Source organism: Pleurodeles waltl, chromosome 8, assembly GCF_031143425.1.
Source record: "Pleurodeles waltl isolate 20211129_DDA chromosome 8, aPleWal1.hap1.20221129, whole genome shotgun sequence".
In the NCBI taxonomy this organism is placed as follows: Eukaryota; Metazoa; Chordata; class Amphibia; order Caudata; family Salamandridae; genus Pleurodeles; species Pleurodeles waltl.
Window position 1 is genome coordinate 1,059,693,368 of NC_090447.1, and position 19,858 is coordinate 1,059,713,225.

The following is a 19,858-nucleotide window of genomic DNA, read 5'->3' on the forward strand; positions in this document are numbered from 1 at the left end:
GATTCTTCATCAAATATCCAGCGGTTTGCTTGAAGGATTCAATAAATGGAAGTGACGTTCGTCTTGAGAATCTCACAGCCATGAGACATTGATGTTAGTGTCCCCAGGGAGATAAGAGTAAATTAATTATTTTTTTGGTTTTATATTGGAGCATAGAGATACTTTGCTATTCTCTGATGAGTTCTGTCGACTTCGTTCATCCAGTAGTGAAATCTATTTGCACCCTCAAACTACTCCCTGTGTGCTTAATAGGTTTGCAGAAGCTGGTGGGTGTGGTTCGTGCATAGAGTCAGAAGGGAAGCTAAGGTTGCCCATTATAATAAAAATAAATTCATCCTCATCTTCCTTTCATATGTGAACATGCAACTTGTTTTCTTTGTTGTTGTCTACTAGTTTGATGGTTGTTCCCACCCACTTCTCCTGTCATTACTTTTCTACCATAGATTACAATTAGTGGATCAGTGGTGGTCAGGAGGTAATGTGGGATTGATGGCCCCATCAGCCTCTGTGACTTAGCAGAGAGAGAACTTCATTCCAGTGCTAATATATATCTGACACATACATCTGATTCACTGAAACCTGGACACAGTTGCACAAAAGTCTCTTGCATGATGAGAATCAAAACCTAGGGCCAGATTTATCGAAAAGTAGCGCAGCGTGGTGGTGCACCAAAATTGGCAGCACCGTGCTGCATCACTTTAGAAATGCAGGGATGCGCTGTATTTAAGGGAATATGGCTCACCCCTGCGTTTCCTCCTGTGCTGCCGCTAAATTTAGCTGCCAACGCAGGCATCCTTGCACCATCGTGCAAGGATGTCTGTGTTGAGGGGTGGGATTGTTTATGTGCGAGAAGTGTCTCTTCCGCCACATAAACAATCACTAATGGCGCTTTAGCACTTCTGTGTGTGCTGCACAATGCAGAACACACAGAAGTGCCAAAGCGTCATTTTCAAATGATTGTTTATGTGCAGGAAGGGACACCTTTCGCACATAAACAATAATTTCTTGCATTTGGAATTTTTCTATGCATGCAGCAGAATGCAGCACACATAGAAAAAGCAAAAAACAAGGAGGAATAAAAATATTCCTCCTCGTTGCGCCCTGCTAATGCCACCCCTGGGGGTGGTGTTAGATTTTGTCGCCACCTCAGGTTTACGAGATTTCATAAATCTGAGGCAGCATCAAAATGCAATGAGTGTGTTGCTGTGGCACGCCCACAACAACACAGATTGTATGCTCCTTCCACGCCCAGTGCTGTGTGGGAAGGGGCCATATTTACAAGGTGGCATTAAGCCACAAAAAGTGGCTTAACACCACATTGTAAATACAGTGCTGTGCTAAGTGACGCTCCTGTGGCACTAGGGGCCTATACATAAGGCACCCTAATGTTACACACAAATTTAGATGGAAGTGTTGGAATGCTTCCACTCTAAATGTTATGAGTTCCAATGCAAAATTAGTTGAATTTACTAGGTATAGGAATTAGAATATGAAAAGCATGCAGAGATACTCGGACTTTGCAATCCACAATGAAATGATATCTTTAAAAATACTCCAACCCTTTTCTTTTTCCTACTACAATAGATGGAACTTTATTAAGGCCATAGAATACCCTTAACTCGTACAGCGACGACAGGAGAGGGAAGCAGCAACGACACAAAATATATATTGAGATGTTTATCATAGACACATGTTGGTGGACTGTTCATCTAGGACTAGTAAAGATAGATTGGATGGGTATTCCAGAGTTTGAAACTAATTCAAACATTTTTGCAACACGCTTTTCTATTGTATTTGTAAAATCTTTTAATTGTTGGGACTATACTCGGAGGTGAGCGTGTTTCTTGAGAAGTTTCAAATAGTTATGCTGGACCTCACCAAAAAGGCCCAGTAAGGCTGATATTGGTTTTATTGTAGTCATTTAAAACAGACATAGCTTGGGCTATTTGTTTTGGAGAAATACCAAGAATTGGCCAGTGGCTTTTACCCTACTGTATTAGCAGACGTGATAACATTATAGTGTAAATGTCCCAACATAATTAGCAGTAGATTAAACTAAACTGATTCCATCCATCCACTTTACTGAGGCTTATATGAGTCACCCTAAGCTATGTCCTTATGCAGAGACAGGGGTCCCTTGTTTGCCCTTTCATAAACACTTTAGTTATGAGGCTCAGTAAGACAAATCAGTGTGAGCTGACAAACTTAAAAGAATCAAACCTGATTTCATAGGAACTGTGATAAGACATATTGAGACATATTGAGACCTAGCTTGAAGGGGTGGGCATAACTGGCATCAGTCTCTCTAGCGTAATTCCCCTTACTTCAGCAAAACTGTCTTTAATTATGCATACTTACGTGAGAAGCATAATCCAGCAGTTAGTGCTATTTCCTTAGGACAAAATGCATCCTTGCATCCATTGTGGGCCTGAGGCTGAATTTAGTGCTAAGAAAATAGCAGTAAATTCTACAGTACATGAAGAGCAGTAGCCAGCACCCACTCACTCTCTCTTAGATTGTTATTCCTGTGATTCAGTGTCAGACTATTCTAAATTAGTGGCATAATTACCTAATGGTGATCATTTTGTGTCACAAACGTCATGCCTACTTACTGAAATTATTCTGATTACTCCTAAGTATTTAAAATTTTGCCTGGCATAGTTGTAATATATAGAGCTCCATTAAAAACAATGGAGTACTTCAGGGCCAAAAATAGCTGGTACAGATCTTGACCTACTACATTCCAATATTGTCTGTTTCTCTCATTTTTATTTAGAACATTCTACCCTCAATTGGAGAAATGTTCTAACAACATTTTATCCCTATGTAGTGGGTGTTAAAACCCCCCACTCTTGTTGTAGGCCCTTGCTTGTGGTTGCACCCTGTAACTCAGGTTTAGGGCTTTAATGAGGGGTATAGCCTTCAGTTGCGGGCTGTGATGCCAGAAGGTCGGCATTACTTGCAAGCTTGGTACGCAACTGCTTTATACAATATAAACTACAATGTGTCAGTGTTATTCGTATGCTGCCAAAAGCCGTTGATCATATGAAACTCTAAAAATAAAGTATTGTGTATATTGTAAGGGAGAATCTTAATTTCGCGTAACAGTTTTTTTTATTTCTACTAACTAGATTCCTTGGCATATCCATGCGAGTTTACATGAAGAAAAATATTTTTGGAGATGTGGTGGATGACCTTTATACTGCTAATGGCGCACAAACCATCACATGACCTGAGCTACGTGCATGGCCTGTGAGGCCCTCTGGCTGCGTTCATTAGGCTCATGCGAAAATGAATCCAACTTTGATGCCCTTACTAATTATGTTTGATGCACCATTTATTCAGAAAGAGAAACACATAATTCATTAGGTACAAAATGTCATCTATAGGTCATTGGCAGCAAGAAAGAGCAATGTTATTTTTTATGGCCTTCAAGCAAAATTATTACTCCTGTGGGATTACTGCAAAATGTCATTATTGAAGAGAAAAACGCTCCAGTAGCAAAGTTATTACATCGATGACTAAAATCACAAACCCTCCTCTTTGCTCACACACACTGTCATGCAGCTGACCTCAAATTGGAAGATATGGGACTGCAGAGATTCCAGAGGATAAAAAATACTCTTTGGGTGCAAAAGGTTGAATCCATATGCATTTGAAGATATTAGAGGCAAACAAGTATGGCAGACGTGTTTTACATGTAAACGGGGAAATGTGTATGTTAACGTCTTTGCTTGGTCTCTGAAATCCTTTCAACTGTAAAGTGTCGTCCGGGCCTGTTTCACTTTGATGCTGACTGATGTGTAGATTTAGATTTCTGAAAATATTGCGGTGGTTAATGATTAGCAGAACATCCAGGTGTTGTGTTTGATTTATTAACTAACTAAATAATTAATCTAAGTAATATATACAATATTCATAGTTGTTTTCATAAAAGTGGAAAGGGTAATATGATGTGTAATCTCATCTGTAAAATGGTTACTACATTTGTGATGGTGTGTGTTGGTTACTATAAATTGCTAAAAGAAAACTAAATCAAAAGGAAGAAAAATGCAAAGTAGATAAAATTCAAAACTAAACACTTAAACCAAGACTTTATGTGAAAAACACACACACACTGTCATCATAAAATTCCAAGAACTGACCTCTTCAGTGTTGTCAGTGGTGATATAATGGTTGATGTTTTTGATTATGTCTTTTGTGATATCATCAGAGATGGTATGTTTGGTGCCATACATATCACAAAGGAATAGGGCAAGATATAGCTTGCACTGTGAATGATAAATTGTGAATTTCTGTGGGTTGCAATGTTTGACCCGGAATCATACTTCAGTACAGATAACATGTATGACCTACCCTCTCAGCAGGGTCACCCTCAAACCTTTTTGCTTTTACCCTGTACCTTTTGCTGAATTCATTTTTGTTGGCCTTAAGACTCTGTGTACTTCACCACTGCTAACCTTTGGTGAAGTGCCTGTGCTCTTTCCGTTAAAAAAAGTTGAATCTGCTTATACCCAATTGACATATTTAATTTACTTGTAATCCTCAAGTAAACCGGAATACCATTTACTCAGGGCATGTAAATTAAATGCTATATGTGGGCCTGCTGCACTTTTTGTGCCACCCATTTAATTAAAGCGTTAGAACATGCCCCAGGCCTACCACTGCAGCCTGAATGCAGTATTAAACTGCCACATTGTCTTGACATTTAAATTCTCTTGCTAAGCCTTAAACTCCCCTTTTCTTACAAATAATCCACACTTAAAGTAGGTCATAAGTAGCCCATAAGGCAGGTTGCTCCGTACTTAAAGGTTGGACATGTACTATTAGGTTTTACATGTCCCATTAGTGAAAGACTCCTAAATCCATTTTCCACTACTGTGAGGCCTGTCCTCTCCCATGCCATACCATTGGATTCCCAATTACATTTAATAAGTTGTAATATCCAACTGAGGCAGCAAGCTGTGGCATGTTTGTGTCTATAAAATTGTAATGATAAACCCTCTTTAATGGTAAAGTCTGATTTTTCATTACAATTTAAAAAATGCTACTTTTATAAAGATGGCATTTTCATGTCCTTAACCCTTTTATGCTTGTAGCCTGTCTTGGGTCACATGACTGGGTTTTACTGACATTTAGGGCCTGATTATGCCCTTGGAGGATGTAATACTTGTCATTCATATCCCGCCCGCCGTTTTACAAGTTCCATAGGATATAATGGAATTTGTAATATGGAGGACGGGATATCCCTCATGTTTGTGATGGAGTAACCATCCTCCAAGGTCTTAATCAGGTCCTTAGACTTTTTAAATTCCATCCAGACAGTCACTCAGTAGATTGATTAGGGATGCCTGGATGGGCCATCTGCTGGCAGGATGGGAATTCGGAACTGAGCACAGCCACACTTGCAACTGAAAAGCTTGTGCTCTGTCTTCACACAAAAAGCCTAACAAACCCACATTGTCACTGTGTAAGTTGGTTTCTGACTGCAAAGTGGTGCCCCCAAGCTCCTGGACCCCTGGTATGGCTCAGAGAGCTGAAATCATGCATTTGGTCTCCTCACAACCACAAACATTCCCGTTTGCACCAAGACTTTGCCCCTTGCACAACAATTCAACCTGAAACTCTATCATCCCGACCCTTCATGCTACAGCAATGATCTTCTCTGGGGACCGCCAGCGCAAAGTTCAAGCAGTGCCTACCTGCGGTGCCTCGACTGTTCTTTGCACTATGCAGGCAGCCTCCTTGATCCTTATGTCTACCTCTATCACAATTGGGACTCTTGGCATGGATTTTGAGAAGGTAAAACTTCAGCAGGTCTAACCTGGGGACTGTATCTAACCTGTGCTCCATCGTCCTCGGTCTGAACTTATGACTTTGACCCAGTTCAGAGCAGCCAGATATCCTGAGATGACATTTTGTGCTTTCTGGTGCTATTTACATGAAAATCTTTCAAAGTCATAACTCCAGTTATACTGATTGAAATTTTGTTCATTTGGTGTCAAATTATTATCTGTTGTTATTGTATGAATTGGTTTGGGATTTTTCTTGCATTGTGTTTTCAATTCCCTACTGTGTGTGTGCTGCATAAATACTTTGCACATTGCCTCTAATTTAAGCCTGACTGCTTTTTGTGCCAGGCTACGCAGAGTTAAACACAGGTTAATTTAGTGACTTTTGTTTCTTTCATAATCAACTTTATTGAATTTTAATAACAATGATACAGACCTCATCAGAAAACACAACAAGGCACATTTTGAATAGTTTGTGAGACCCATGTGGTTTCTGTTGTGAGTCAATGGCAACTACTTAGTACAATACAGCAACAGGGAGACACAAGTATCACCATGGTACTTGCTTCAACCATTTGACACAACAATTTACTGCAAACTCTTTCATTCTTCGATAGGCAGCCTCTTGCTTCATATACAGGTTTCTCATGCATCACACACCAATCCAGTCATTTGCGGCACTCTGTCAGGGGTGGGGTGCATGGCTTTTACATTTCACTCCTATATCACTTTTGGTTGCCATGGTAGAGGTGCCTAGGAATGCTCTGTCTGATTTGGAACCCCCAGAACTCTTCAAAACACTGAGGAGAAGGACCAGTGGCGTGCCCGGAACCCCCACCCCAGTACATGAGTGAGGTCTTTCACTATACCTGTCTAATATTTGTGGATTGCAGTACAGGACCATACCATGGGGTAAAAATCAGCTGGGGTCTCTGAGCACTGATGGCAGTCAGGCCTCAGGAGAAAACCAGCTCGATGCAATCTGACAGGAGTAAGGTAGGCGCAGTGTACGTAACAAGATTGTATTAATCTCAGTCTGGATTATATGGTTATGACCCGGGGACCATAATGGTGCCACACCAATCATCATCCTCAGAGGGGCCCAACCATTGTCCCCAACACGTTCTAAAAAGTTCTAGGGGGAGGCATTGATAGTGAGGGTGGGGTAAATCTGCAATATGCCTCACTTCCTTAATGGACCTGTTGGACTTTTGCTTTTGCAGGGTCATCCCCAGTCTTTTTTGCCTCCTGCCTCCTAATTTTTTCTGACATGTTGCTGTTGGCTTTTCAACTCTGAGCACTTTACCACTGCTAACCAGTGCTAAAGTGCATATGCTCTCCTGTTTAAATTGTATGTAAGTGGTTTATCCATGATTGGCATATTTGATTTACTAGTAAGTCCCTAGTAAGGTGCACTAGAGGTGCCAGGGCCTGTAAATCAAATGCTACTAGTGGGCCTGCAGCACTGGTTGTGCCACCCACATAAGTAGATCTGTAATCATGTCTCAGACCTGCCACTGCAGTGTCTGTATGTGTATTTTTACACTGTAAATTCAACTTGGCAAGTGTACCCACTTGCCAGGCCTAAACCTTCCCTTTCCTTACATGTAAGGCACCCCTAAGGTAGGCCCTAGGTAGCCCCAAGGGCAGGGTGCAGTGTATGGATAAGGTAGGACATATAGTAATGTGGTTTATATGTCCTGACAGTGAAATACTGCCAATTTCGTTTTCACTGTTGCAAGGTCTGTCTCTCTCTCATAGGATAATATGGGGGCTACCTTTAAATATGATTAAAGTGTAGATTCCCCTAGAGAGTAGATGGACAGGTGGAGTTTGGGATCCCTGAACTCACAATTTAAAAATACATCTTTTAGTAAAGTTGATTTTGAGATTGTGCGTTTGAAAATGCCACTTTTAGAAAGTGAGCATTTTCTTGCTTAAACCATTCTGTGACTCTGCCTTGTTTGTGGATTCCCTGTCTGGGTCAGTTTGACAGTTGGGTTGTTTTTCACCTCACACCAGACAGTGACACAAAGGGAGCTGGGGTGTGATCTGCATTTCCTGATTAGCCATCTCTGCTAGGAGCGAGGGGTGGAGTGGTCACTCTCATCTGAAAGGACTGTGCCTGCCTCTGACAATGCTGTCTCCAGCCCCCTGGTGTGTGTCTGAGGCCTTGCCTGGGCAAGGCAGGATTTCACAAGAAGGTGTGAGTCCCCTTTGAAGAAAGGTGACTTCAAAGACTAAAATGGGTATAAGAAGGGCACCCAAACTTACAAACTTTAGAAACACTTCTGGAATCAAGAGGAACCTCTGCCTGGAGAAGAGCTGATCGCTGAGGAACAAGTGCTGCCCTGCCTGTGACTGTGCTTTGTGGAGCTTTCCTGCAGTGCTGCTTCTGCCAGAGTAAGAGGGCAAAGACTGGACTTTGTGTGCCTTCCATCTTGAAGAAGAAATCTCCAAGGGCTTGATGTAGAGCTTGCCTCCTGTTATTGAAGTCTCAGGGATAGCAAAGACTTCTTCCTGCCAGCACCTGGAGTCTCTGGAGAGACCCCTACTCTGCTCTGTGGTGCCCTTCCAGTTCCTGGGACCCTGAAAGGAAAGGCTGGCAGCCTAAGGACAAAAATACACGCACCGAGCGCCGTGCGGAGAAAAGATCGACGCGAATCCGATCGCGGCTGAGAAAACGACGCGACGCCGGTTCCGCAGCTGAGAAACGACGCCGCAGGAAACGCGACCGAAAAACCGACGCCCGGAGCAGGAGAAACGACGCGCAGCATCGCTGACGGAGGCTGAGAGATCGCACCCTGCGCCGCGGGACTTTCGGATCGTCGTGCGGCTGGCTTTTTCAACGCGCACCGCCGTGCCGAGTTGCTTTCGACGCACACAGCCGTGCAGGGTTACTTTCGACGCACACCGCCCGTGCGGGGTTATTTTTGACGCAAACCAGGTACATTTTCACGCTAGCAGCGCTAGTGTGGTGTTACAACTACCTAAAGACTCTTTTTATTTTAAACCTTTAAAAAATCATAACTTGACTTGTGTATGTTGGATTTTTGTCGTTTTGGTCTTGTTTTGTCTAGATAAATATTTCTTATTTTTCTAAACTGGTGTTGTGTCATTTTGTAGTGTTTTCATTAAGTTACTGTGTGTGTTGGTACAAATACTTTACGCCCAGCACTCTGAGGTTAAGCCTACTGCTCTGCCAAGCTACCAAGGGGGTAAGCAGGGGTTAGCTGAGGGTGATTCTCTTTTATCCTAACTAGAGTGAGGGTTCTTGCTTGAACAGGGGGTAACCTGACTGTCAACCAAAGACCCCATTTCTAACATTGGTGACCAGCGGTCGGGATTGGACTTGTATTTGTACTTGACATACAGTGATTAAGTGTACACTACTGTTTTGATCTCAGACCACTACGTGACCACATACTACTTGTCTTGTGATTCTGCTTTTTGTTCTCTGATGTCCTCCTGGAAGTATTGATGATATTTTTGGACTTTGTTTTTGGTTGTGAAGCCTTTGCAGAATGGAAGTCAATTTCTGGCACCTATTTATGTATAAAAAGTGGCAGCTTAAAGCATTCTGCATGGAAAGGGGACTGGCTGTGAACAGGAAATCCAGAAGGGAGGATCTTGAGTCAGCCCTGTTTCAGTATGAATTGAAACGTTGTCAGGCAACACCACCAAATGAGTCTGAGGAGGATAACTACTCTGAGGAGGAGGAAACAGAAAGAGATGAGTGGCTCCTAGCTCGAATCCGGAGTCTGGAAGAGTTTAAGAGGGCCGAGGAGAAGAGAGCCTTAGCCCTGGCAGAAAGGAGGAGGGACTTAGAGATTAAAAAAATGATTTATGCTTACAAGCTTAAATTGAAAGAGCTGGAAGTCATGAGGGCTGAGTCCAGTTGGAATGGTGGCAGCAACAATTGGATATCCAGTGATGCTGCAGAAGTACACATGCCCAGAGAGGTGGTGCCCTACTTGAAGGAGGGAGTTAACACACGCCAGGAGGTTCAGGGGTATGAGGTAGCTCCAGTGATGCACAGGGTCTCTGAGGTGGATTGGGGAACTGGCATGGGGAGTCATATTCCTACTGGTGGGAGGGACACTCTACTGACTCTAGTTGAGAGTGACAGGGAGAGGGGTTCCCCCCAAGTAGAAGTCCTGGTTATGGAGTGTGAAGACATCCCAGAAGAGTGTGAGTTGAGTGTCAGGGACAGTCAGGTACTGTCTCACCAGTCTCAGGAGGGTGATGTGGGGTGCTTTGTCAAAGCAGAGTCACTGGATGGTTGGGTGAAGGGTACTTTGGTTAATTCATGTGAGGGGCTGAGTGATGTAATTGCTGGAGAGCATATGTCTAGTCCTTATTTTCCAGAGCTATGCCAACACCAGGTGGAGTGTGAGTTCTCTGACCCCAGGGAGCTTACAATGGAGGCAGACTTCTGGGTGAGTACCAGAGAGTCTGAAGAGGCATTTGGGGGTGCTCCTGAGAGGAGTGGTCTAGGTAGTTCCCAACCAGGTGAGGTAGGGAAGGATTGTAGTGTCCCAGGTAGGTCCCAGTGTAGTGGGATGGGTGAGGGACCCCATGTCCAGTCTCAGAGGAGAGGGAATGGGGATGGGTTGAGGCCCAAGGTGCCCGAGATCCGGTCCCAGGTCCTGGAGGGTTCCCTGCGGGAACACCAGGAGGGGAGCCTAGCCTGTACCATAGGGCCATCTGTTGAGGGAGACCCCACAGTGTCAGGAGAACTTGGGGGGGCGGCTGTAGCCAGCGTCCCACCAGTTCTGGTGTCTGGCAGTACCACTCCTAGTGAGGGGGTGCAGAAGTCCAGACAGAGGGTTGAGAGGGGGTTGCGGACCCCAGTGGAGAACCTGGAGGGTCAGGGGTCAGCTCTGAGAGCAGAGCCCCCCATGAATGACCTTGGTGAGGCCATTTCTGGGTTGGGGGGAATCCAGACTCTGTCAGATGGGCAGAGGTCAGGAGACCTGCGCCAGCCCGACTCTTGTGTGGCCCTTCGGGACAGTGTGTCCCTTGAGGGGGGTAAGTGTGCCCCCCTGGAAGTCCTGGTGTGCCAGGCAATGGTTCAACCGCAGGGTGGTGACTCTGGGTTGAATGATCAGGTTCAGGGGGTAAACTCTGACCTGATGGGGGGTAAATGTGCTCCCAAGGAAGTCCTGGTGTGCCAGGCAGTGGTTCAACCGCAGGGTGGTGACCCTGGGTTGGATGACCAGGTTCAGAGGGTAAACTCTGACCTGGTAGGGGGTAGGTATGCCCCCCAGGAAGTCCTGGGTTGCCAGGCAGTGATCCAGTCTGTGGGTACAGACCCTGGATTGGGAGGCCAGGTTAAGGGTGTCCCCCCTGACCTGGAGGAAGGGGCTACTGCTAACAGTACCCCTACCATGTTGTCTTCTGGGGGGGCCGCTCCTAGTTGGGTGGTTCAGGACCCCAGAAGAGAGGGCAGGGGGAGGGAAGCCTCACCCCTGGCCCAGGTCCAACCTGAAGGTACAGACCCCAGGTTGGAGGATCAGTTGCAGGTTAACATCCCTGCACTGATGGAAGAATTGTGCAGGACTGCTTCTACAAGCACCCTGACAGTTTTGGACTCTGGGGGTGCCGCTTCTGCAGGGAGGGTACAGAGCCCCAGAGGGGAGGACCAGGGTCAGGTTGTCATCCCTGACCTGGTGGAAGAGAGAGTGGTCAAAGGGTGCCAGGCACCTGGGGCTACCGCCCCCCACTCTCCACAGTCACAGTGGTTAGAGAGGCCTGAGGTCGGGCTCTCATCCCTGACAGTTGTCTGGGGCCACTGTGGCTTGCTGTCCTGGTGGACAGAGTTGCCCCTGGGGGGGGGAGGACGAGAGTCACACCCCGGGGGTGGAGTGGGCAACACCACTGTGTTGGCCCTGGTGGTACTATCTGCCCATTGCAAGACATCTGTGAGCAAAGTAAAGTTAGGTGTTGCACAGATGGTGTCTGTAGATGTGGAGAAGGGTTCCCCATGGGTTAGCTTAGTGGGCCCTGAGAGTATGGACAGAGGGATCCAACTGGAGTCAGGAAGGCGTAGAACTGGAACATGCCCCTGCTGTTGTGGGCCTGGGTCCCTGTTCTATCGCCCCAATCAGGGAAGTACATCAAGGTATTGATTGTTCTCCCCTGGCTTTAGGCTGGTAGGGGGTCGTGTTGGACTTTTGCTTTTGCAGGGTCATCCCCAGTCTTTTTTGCCTCCTGCCTCCTAATTTTTTCTGACATGTTGCTGTTGGCTTTTCAACTCTGAGCACTTTACCACTGCTAACCAGTGCTAAAGTGCATATGCTCTCCTGTTTAAATTGTATGTAAGTGGTTTATCCATGATTGGCATATTTGATTTACTAGTAAGTCCCTAGTAAGGTGCACTAGAGGTGCCAGGGCCTGTAAATCAAATGCTACTAGTGGGCCTGCAGCACTGGTTGTGCCACCCACATAAGTAGATCTGTAATCATGTCTCAGACCTGCCACTGCAGTGTCTGTATGTGTATTTTTACACTGTAAATTCGACTTGGCAAGTGTACCCACTTGCCAGGCCTAAACCTTCCCTTTCCTTACATGTAAGGCACCCCTAAGGTAGGCCCTAGGTAGCCCCAAGGGCAGGGTGCAGTGTATGGATAAGGTAGGACATATAGTAATGTGGTTTATATGTCCTGACAGTGAAATACTGCCAATTTCGTTTTCACTGTTGCAAGGTCTGTCTCTCTCTCATAGGATAATATGGGGGCTACCTTTAAATATGATTAAAGTGTAGATTCCCCTAGAGAGTAGATGGACAGGTGGAGTTTGGGATCCCTGAACTCACAATTTAAAAATACATCTTTTAGTAAAGTTGATTTTGAGATTGTGCGTTTGAAAATGCCACTTTTAGAAAGTGAGCATTTTCTTGCTTAAACCATTCTGTGACTCTGCCTTGTTTGTGGATTCCCTGTCTGGGTCAGTTTGACAGTTGGGTTGTTTTTCACCTCACACCAGACAGTGACACAAAGGGAGCTGGGGTGTGATCTGCATTTCCTGATTAGCCATCTCTGCTAGGAGGGAGGGGTGGAGTGGTCACTCTCATCTGAAAGGACTGTGCCTGCCTCTGACAATGCTGTCTCCAGCCCCCTGGTGTGTGTCTGAGGCCTTGCCTGGGCAAGGCAGGATTTCACAAGAAGGTGTGAGTCCCCTTTGAAGAAAGGTGACTTCAAAGACTAAAATGGGTATAAGAAGGGCACCCAAACTTACAAACTTTAGAAACACTTCTGGAATCAAGAGGAACCTCTGCCTGGAGAAGAGCTGATCGCTGAGGAACAAGTGCTGCCCTGCCTGTGACTGTGCTTTGTGGAGCTTTCCTGCAGTGCTGCTTCTGCCAGAGTAAGAGGGCAAAGACTGGACTTTGTGTGCCTTCCATCTTGAAGAAGAAATCTCCAAGGGCTTGATGTAGAGCTTGCCTCCTGTTATTGAAGTCTCAGGGATAGCAAAGACTTCTTCCTGCCAGCACCTGGAGTCTCTGGAGAGACCCCTACTCTGCTCTGTGGTGCCCTTCCAGTTCCTGGGACCCTGAAAGGAAAGGCTGGCAGCCTAAGGACAAAAATACACGCACCGAGCGCCGTGCGGAGAAAAGATCGACGCGAATCCGATCGCGGCTGAGAAAACGACGCGACGCCGGTTCCGCAGCTGAGAAACGACGCCGCAGGAAACGCGACCGAAAAACCGACGCCCGGAGCAGGAGAAACGACGCGCAGCATCGCTGACGGAGGCTGAGAGATCGCACCCTGCGCCGCGGGACTTTCGGATCGTCGTGCGGCTGGCTTTTTCAACGCGCACCGCCGTGCCGAGTTGCTTTCGACGCACACAGCCGTGCAGGGTTACTTTCGACGCACACCGCCCGTGCGGGGTTATTTTTGACGCAAACCAGGTACATTTTCACGCTAGCAGCGCTAGTGTGGTGTTACAACTACCTAAAGACTCTTTTTATTTTAAACCTTTAAAAAATCATAACTTGACTTGTGTATGTTGGATTTTTGTCGTTTTGGTCTTGTTTTGTCTAGATAAATATTTCTTATTTTTCTAAACTGGTGTTGTGTCATTTTGTAGTGTTTTCATTAAGTTACTGTGTGTGTTGGTACAAATACTTTACGCCCAGCACTCTGAGGTTAAGCCTACTGCTCTGCCAAGCTACCAAGGGGGTAAGCAGGGGTTAGCTGAGGGTGATTCTCTTTTATCCTAACTAGAGTGAGGGTCCTTGCTTGAACAGGGGGTAACCTGACTGTCAACCAAAGACCCCATTTCTAACAGGACCCATCAGGACTTTAGCCTCTTTTGGGTTAAACTCCAGTATGGTAGCCTTACAGGGAAAATGAGTGGCGAGTGCATGTCAAAATAGTGTGTGGATCACAAGGAGTAGGCATCTTGTAGTTCTTGAAAGAAGGTTAAGTGAGACCCAGTCAGATATCCCCCATTTATGTGATGCAGATAAGGTCCCATTTCTTGAAGCCCTCCAGTGTAGTCACCTTTCTTAACCTGGTACCATGCCACAGTGCGGTCTGGAGTGTAGGTCTAGCCTCCCAGTGTGTTTATTAGAGTCACCGCTGGAAGAGTGGTAAGTATCAGGGAGTCGTATAGCATTGCCATGATTCATGGAAACCCTAAGTATGTGAGCTCAAATTGATAGGCTGGGTCTGTATACCCCCCCAGAGAACCTGTCATCGATCACTAGGAGTAGGGTCGCTAGATAATAGCAGTAAAGTTTAGTAAACACCAGGCCCCCATCATAGGGAGCATGTTGGCAATGGATCTGAACCCAACAAATTGTAGAGTTGCCCCAAAAAAACATAGTGGCAAGTCTATGTAGGGCCCGGAACCAGTGGTGCAGCAGGTGGGTCAGGAGGTTCTGAAAGACATACAGAAATCTAGCAAGTATCATAATTTAGTATAGAACTATTCTCCCTATTACATTCAATGGGAGGTGTTGCCAGAGTAGGAGGTCTTCATTGGCCTTCTTGGTCAATGGGTTAGGATTGATGGGTCAGGTGAGCTCTGGAAGAGGTCCCACCCAAATCCCTAGATATTGGAAACTAAGGTGACAGTAAAGAATTTCAGATTGCAATGCCACACCGTCACAGGACTCATTCAACAATACCAAAACCAATTTGAATTTTGTGACTTTTTATAGTTCACCCTGCAAGGAACTGTGGCTGTTTCTTGGCCAGGGCTCACATCTTAGTTAACCAATAACCCATTTTCTAGCATAACTCATACAAAAGCTGTGCAAACCATAGCTTGTTCAGCAAATGAAATGGTCATGACCCCCTCAATGAAGAATATGTCATTACTTGCCCTGTCTGCCATGTTATTCTCTTGAAAGTTTTTTTTTTTTAATTTATTTCTATAGTCTTTGAAAATTGGTTCTTAGAATGTGACAAGCAAAGTGAGTTAAGGCATGTGTGTGATGGTAATCGTAAGTGTTTAATTGCAGTGAATTTGCATGCTGTACCACAAACCATACCTCATTTTTTAACAGGTTTTACTACTAAATACGTTTTTTAATGAAGTGCTTGATTTGCAAACCCTGCCAGGCATGGCCAGTCTTTGCACCCAACCTGCTCCTCGTGCCCAAACTCAACTGTGGCAGTGCACAGAAGGGGTTAGAAACTTGGCATTTCATCTAAGGTGTGTCTCCCCAACCCACAGCAGGAAGCTATCATCCACAGAAACCTTCCACAGGAGGGTTTTGGTGCATATGAAGTCCTACATGCAGGGTCTGTGGCAAAGTTGCTACAGATGGCCAACCCTTGCTACATTTGTTCCAGTCCTGCGCTGAACCTTTTGCAGGCAGCCACCTTTCACTGTGCACAGCTTTTGGGTATGTCCATAAAGGTTAGCTGCATGTTTCAGCTGCACATGGTCCATGGCTGTGTGCAGCAACGATGGGGACCAGACAGAGATGGGCCACAGGCAGCCATCCCCTGCTGCCACCACCCCTGCATTTTAATTGGATTATTATAATAATTACAATTTTAATGTATTAACTTTGAGTTGTTAATAGGAATCTTAACAGTGAAAAATAAAATGCTATATCAACATAAGCACACTATAGCAATTATTTAAGAAATATATTATTACCAATGTATCATAAAGTAGCCTTGCTCCAATTGTAAAAACATTTGACAGTGTTTCCAATTGGAGAGATTTTTTTATCTATTCTCACTTCAAACACACCAACATTAGGAAATTACATATGTACATATAATTGGAGGAGTTCAGATTTAGTATTTAACATTCTATCAATCTCACAAACATTGGAGGATATGCATATCTTTTGAGAGGTTCAGATTTCCAAATCAAACTCAAAACCTGCATACACTGGGGGAGAAGCATCTATTGTGAGAGGTTCAGAATTAGTATGTAAACTCAAATCTCCCAAACATTGTATTAGGTGTCTATGGGGAGAAGTTCCTGTTTACAATACAATCTCCAGTCATGCATAGACTAGGGACAATTATATTTGAATGAGTTATGTTTTAATGTTCTAACTTAAAATCCAGAAAATGTGGAAAGTTCATATATATGTAAGATTTCAGATCTACTATTCCAACTCCAGTTCCCTAAGGACTTGGAGAAGGTATAAATAGTTCAAAAGATCCAAATTTACTATTTTAACTCCAATCTCATACACTTTGGGGTAATTGTATATATTTTGAGGGGTTCAGTTTCCTCTGCAACCTCCAAACTCACACACATTGGGAAAGGCAGGTATATATTTGTTCGGTTTTACTAGTCTAACACCAGTCCCAGAAAATGGGAACAGTGAATATATTTGCAGATGTTCAGATTTGATATTCTAACTCTAAATCCACAACCATTGGAGAGAGTGCATGTGTATGGAAGAGACTGGATTTGCAATTTTTACTCCAAAACCAACTTAGGTTGAAAAAAGTACACACATTTTGACGGGTTCAGATGTACTAATCTAACTCAACTGCTGCAAACAAAAGTAAAGGTGTGTGTATTTTAAGACGTCTAGAAACAGTATTCTAACTTTAATCCCACAATCAATGGGGACATTTCATATAGTTTGATGGGTTCAATTTTCCATTCTAACACCAAGTTTTAGAAAGTGATAATAATGTGGGGTGGGGGTGAAGGGATGAAGAGTTCAGTTCAATACTTTCATCCAATCCCTAAAATATTTGATTTAAATAGAAATAAAATATTACACATATATATTTATATATATGCATATATATATATATATATATATTAAAAAAAACAAAGGTTACAGGGACGTTATAGTTAGGTGCTGAATTTACTCACACACAAAACCTTAGAAATTGAGGAGTTATAATTAGACTATAATGCACAGTTTTTTTCTTCATTAATTTGACCGCTAATTCTTCATTGACATTTTTAATAACATTAGAAAAGTTGTCATTATTGCTGTAATTTCTGGTGTTTTAGCAGTGTCTGGTAAAGGTGCAAAGTATAATTACCTTAGGGCACGAGTTACAGTTACTTGAAATAACTCTAACTATAACTGCTGAATGTCTATGGTTTTGTACGAGTAAATTCATAACCTTACTATAACGTGCCTGTAACCTTTGTTTTTTTAAGTGAATTTCTGTTTTTTTAATTCTATTTCCTAACTATAACGTTCCTGTAACCTTTTTTGTTTTTGTGAATTTCTATGTTTTTTTTTAACATAAAGTAATTTTAATTGCTGTGCATTATTCCATCCACCGCTCTGCATGGCCTTCAGCTGTGCGCAGCAATGGTTGATGCCTGTGGTCAGGCCCTGTGGCCATGCCCAGCGGCCAACCTCCAATAAGCACCCAACTCCACACCACTCACGGCAAAGGGTCTGTCTCTCGGGGTGAGAGGATAGTTGTGAGAGAGTGTCTCAAAGTTTGAGGGTGTTTGTGTGGGTGGGTGTGAGAGTGGGTGCATGAGGATCTGAGTGGTTCTGTGAGTAGATGTGCAAAGGTCTGAGTTGGTCTGTGAGTGGGTGCATCAGTGATGAGTGAGTCTGTGAGTGGGTGCGTCAGTGTCTGGGTGGGTCTGTGAGTGGGAGTGTGAGGGTCTGAGTTGGTTTGTGAGTGGGTGCATAAGTATCGGAGTGCATTTGTGAGTGAATGAATTAGTGACTGAGTGAGTCTGTGATTCTGTGTGTTTCCCATGTCAATTGCCATACAGTTTTTAACAAGACTACAGCCCGAACCGCTGGACAGAATTAAACTAAATTTGGCAGAAAGCTAGATTTTGTTCCTCAGGTTGTGCTTTTTGTTATTTGGTGTGAATCTGTTCAGTAGTTTTCAAGATATGAAAGGGGAATTATATTTGTATATCTAGGGTCTTGGATCCGTTGTGATGTTTTTGCAATGCTTGCTGCGTATTCATGAATGCACACGCCAACAGGAATGTTGTAATTAGCTGGCCCCAACCTGATGAAAAGTTGAGATCCCCATCTTAGGTTTTGGGACATGGTCCCCAGGGCTGAAAATTAAAAAAAAAGTGGGGTAAAGGGTCAAGGAGGAGGTACTCTCACCCCAGGGGTGTGATATGGGGGTGTTTGAGTGTCAAATGATAAGTTGAAAATAATTTTGTTTACCATGTGGGATATTCGCGAATATGTCACAAGGCTCAGCGCAACTTCTCTGTGTAACATCCTGATGAACTGGCAAATATCAGCAAGAGATGTTTTTAAAAAAAAAACATTCACAGACTCATTCCAATAATAATTCAGTCACTCATAAAAGCATTCAGACACCCATGCACCTACTCACAAACCTAATCAGACACTGAGATGCTCGCTCACAGACCCAAACACTCCCACTCCTACTCACATCCCTACTCACACTCCCACTCAGAGTCCTACTCAGACACTGACACACCCACTCACAAACCCACTCAGACACTGATGCACCCACTCACAGACCCACTGCGACACTCATGCACCCACTCAGATACCCACTCAGATACTGACAAACCCATTCACAGACCCACTCAGACACCCAGTCAGAGACTCATGCACTCTATTATAGACCCACTAAGACACTAATGCACCCACTCACAGTCCCACTCAGGCACTGACATACCCACTAAGAGATCCACTCACAGACTCATGCATCCACTCACAAACCCACTCACACACCCACTCACAAACCCACTCAGACACTGAGACACCCACACACAGACCCAGTCAGACACTCGTGCAACCACTCACAGACCCTTGCAGACCCACATGTACACACTCACAGACCCACTTAGCTACTGATGCACCAACTATTAGACCCACTCAGACACACATGCACCCACTCACAGACCCATTAACATCCTCACGCTCCCACTCACGGACCCACACAGACTCTCACGCACCCATTCACAGACCCACTCAGTGACTCACACACACACTCAACAACCCAGTCAGACACTTGGACACAGACTCACTCATAGAGCCACTTAGACCAACCAACAAACACTCATTCACCCACTCTCAGACCCACTCAGAATCTCACACACCCACTCACAGACCCTCACAGAACTCATACACCCATTCACAGACCCGATCAATGGCTCACACATTCACTCAGAGACCCACTCAGTCACTCATGCGCCCACTCACAGAACCACTTAGATACTTTTTCACCCACTCACAGATCCATTCAGGCATTCAGACACCCACTCACAGACCCTCTCAGACGTTCATACACCCACTGAGAGACCCACTCAGATTCACACACCTTCTGACATATCAACTGAGAGACTCATGCACTCACTCACATACCTACTCACAGACTCATGCATTCACTCACAAACCTACTCAGATACTCATGTACCCACTCATAGTGCAATACAGAGAATTTAGCATTCACTCACACACCTAGTCACAGACTCATGGAACCACTCACAAACCCACTCAGAGAGTCAAGCACCCGGTTACAAAATCCCACACATCCTCTGAAAGAGCCTTGGAGACAGTTTTGCACCCACTGACAGACCCACTCAGACTCCCATATGCGCAAAGACACACTCAGAGAGTTATACATGCGTTTATGGAGTTATTTAGAAAGTGT